Source organism: Mytilus trossulus, chromosome 10 (assembly GCF_036588685.1).
Source record: "Mytilus trossulus isolate FHL-02 chromosome 10, PNRI_Mtr1.1.1.hap1, whole genome shotgun sequence".
NCBI lineage: Eukaryota > Metazoa > Mollusca > Bivalvia > Mytilida > Mytilidae > Mytilus > Mytilus trossulus.
The window spans coordinates 38712690-38716251 of NC_086382.1; positions in this window are offsets into that span (position 1 = coordinate 38712690).

Sequence of the window (3562 nt, forward strand, 5' to 3'; positions counted from 1 at the left end):
AAGATGTCGCTTAGATATTTGGAATATGATGTCGTATAGTTTATACGCTTTAAAAATTTACAACTGCGTAACTAAATACTTTATGTTGTAAGAGTTATCTCCCAAAACACTGTTATTCTTGTGGCCACTACTCCTTCGCAACCATAAAAGATTACGACAAATTTATTTTATCAAATTGCTCGTTACGTCTTCAGGATTAGAATATTCATTCGGACCGAAGCTATCCGGAGACTCCATATGAGAGTTATTTCCCCTTATGCATTTGATATAAGTGATATGCGTTTCTTACTGGTAAACCATCAGTGATATAGGCCTAGGGTCTTTAGATTTGAGGTCCTTGGTCCAAAAAAATGAAAATAAGGTCAAGGTCAAAGGTCAAGGTCATATTCTAAATTTTGATTTTGGCTTATTTTCTCTTATTTTCAACAACCCTGAAAGATATTGACAAATTCTTTTTACTAAATTGTGAGTTGCAACATGCTGTAACTTATAAATTTTGGTTGGAAGGGTGCGTAAACAATAAATGAGAGTTTTCGCCCATCTTATATTTAAAATCATGCCTATAGTGATATAACTCATTAACCATACATATAACAGACCTAGGGTCTTTTTGTTTGAGGTCCTTGGTTGGTGACCTTGAAATTAGGGTCAAGGTCAAGTTTAATGGGACGTTCTAGATTTTGACCTTTGCTTTAAATTCATATTTTTACATTATAAAGTCATAGGAACTGACACTTTAGATTTATTTTTAATATTTTGATAATAAAGTAAATCTTTACTTGTGGAAAGACCTTCAATTGTTCTTTGAACAATTGGTTTTTAATTAGGTCTTTCCACCTTTCCGTGGAAAGACCTATTGAATTTGTTCTGATTATTAGGTCTTTCCACCTTTCCGTGGAAAGACCTATTGAATTTGTTCTGATTATTATTATTATTAGGTCTTTCCACCTTTCCGTGGAAAGACCTATTGTATTTGTTCTGATTATTAGGTCTTTCCACTTTTCCGTGGAAAGACCTATTGAATTTGTTCTGATTATTATTAGGTCTTTCCACTTTTCCGTGGAAAGACCTATTGTATTTGTTCTGATTATTATTATTTTTTTTTTTTTTTTTTTTCTTCCGCCTAAATTTTTTCTTGCGTAGTATTGATGTTTCAAAAGATGTCGCTTAGATATATGGAATATGATATTGTAATGCGTATGCGCTTTTAAAACTGACAACTGCGTAACCAAATACTTTACGTTGTAAGAGTTATCTCCCCAAACACTGTTTTTCTTGTGGCCACTACTCCTTCGCAACCGTAAAAGATTACGACAAATTTATTTTACCAAATTGCTCGTTACATCTTAGGGATTAGGATATTCATTTGGACCGAAGCTTTACGGAGACTCCATATGAGAGTTATTCCCCCTTTTTCATTTGATTCAAGTGATATGCATTTCTAACTGGTAAACCATAAGTGATAGAGACCTAGGGTCCTCAGATTTGAGGTCCTTGGTCCAAAAAAATGAAAATGAGGTCAAGGTCAAAGGTCAAGGTCATATTCTAAATTTTGATTTTGGCTTATTTTCACTTATTTTCAAATACGTTATGACATATCGACAAATAATTTTTCATAAATTGTTAGTTGCGACATGTTTTTACTTGTATATTCTGGTTGAAAGGGTGCGCAGACAATAAATGGGAATTTTTGCCCATCTTACATTTAAAATAACGTGTCAAGTGATATGACTCATTAACCAAACATATTAAAGACCTAGGGTCTTTTGATTTAAGGTCCTTGGTTTGTGACCTTAAAATTGAGGTCAAGGTCATAGGTTAAAGGACGTTCTAGATTTTGACCTTTGCTTTGAATTCATATTAATACATCCTAAAGCCATAGGAACTAACATTTTAAACTGATTTTTCATATTTCAATATCAAAATAGAACTTTACTAGTGGAAAGACCTTCAATTGTTCTCTGAACAATTGGTTTTTAATTTTTTAATTTTTTTTTCTTCCGCCTAAATTTTTTTCTTGCGTAGTATTGATATTTCAAAAGATGTCGTTTAGATATTTGGAATATGATGTCGTATAGTTTATACGCTTTAAAAATTTACAACTGCGTAACAAAATACTTTACGTTGTAAGAGTTATCTCCCCAAACACTGTTATTCTTGTGGCCACTACTCCTTCGCAACTGTAAAAGATTACGACAAATTTATTTTACCAAATTGCTCGTTACGTCTTCAGGATTAGAATATTCATTTGGATCGAAGCTATCCGGAGACTCCATATGAGAGTTATTTCCCCTTATGCATTTGATATAAGTGATATGTGTTTCTTACTGGTAAAGCATCAGTGATATAGGCCTAGGGTTTTTAGATTTGAGGTCCTTGGTCCAAAAAAATGAAAATAAGGTCAAGGTCAAAGGTCAAGGTCATATTCTAAATTTTGATTTTGGCTTATTTTCTCTTATTTTCAACAACCGTGAAAGATATCAATAAATTCTTTTTACTAAATTGTGAGTTGCGACATGTTGTAACTTATAAATTTTGGTTGGGAGGGTGCGTAAACAATAAATGAGAGTTTTCGCCCATCTTATATTCAAAATCATGCCTATAGTGATATAACTCATTAACCATACATATTACAGACCTAGGGTCTTTTTGTTTGAGGTCCTTGGTTGATGACCTTGAAATTGAGGTCAAGGTCAAAGGTTAATAGGACATTCTAGATTTTGACCTTTGCTTTAAATTCATATTTATACATTATAAAGTTATAGGAACTGACATTTTAGATTGATTTTTAATATTTTGATAATAAACTAGATCTTTACTTGTGGAAAGACCTTCAATTGTTCTTTGAACAATTGGTTTTTAATTATTTTTTTTTTTTTTTTTCTTCCGCCTAAATTTTTTTCTTGCGTAGTATTGATGTTTCAAAAGATGTCGCTTAGATATTTGGAATATGATGTCGTATAGTTTATACGCTTTCAAAATTTACAACTGCGTAACAAAATACTTTACGTTGTAAGAGTTATCTCCCCAAACACTGTTATTCTTGTGGCCACTACTCCTTCGCAACCGTAAAAGATTACGACAAATTTATTTTACCAAATTGCTCGTTACGTCTTCAGGATTAGAATATTCATTTGGACCGAAGCTATGCGGAGACTCCATATGAGAGTTATTTCCCCTTATGCATTTGATATAAGTGATATGCGTTTCTTACTGGTAAACCATCAGTGATATAGGCCTAGGGTCTTTAGATTTGAGGTCCTTGGTCCAAAAAAATGAAAATAAGGTCAAGGTCAAAGGTCAAGGTAATATTCTAAATTTTGATTTTGGCTTATTTTCTCTTATTTTCAATAACTTTATTAGATTTGGACAATTTTTTTTACTAAATTGTTGGTTGCGACATGTCGTAACTTATGAATTTTGATTGGAAGGGTGCGTAGACAATAAATGGGAGTTTTTGCCCATCATATATTTAGAATTATGCGTTAAGTGATATTACTCATGAACCATACATAATACAGACCTAGGGTCTTTTGATTTGGGATCCTTGGTTTATGACCTT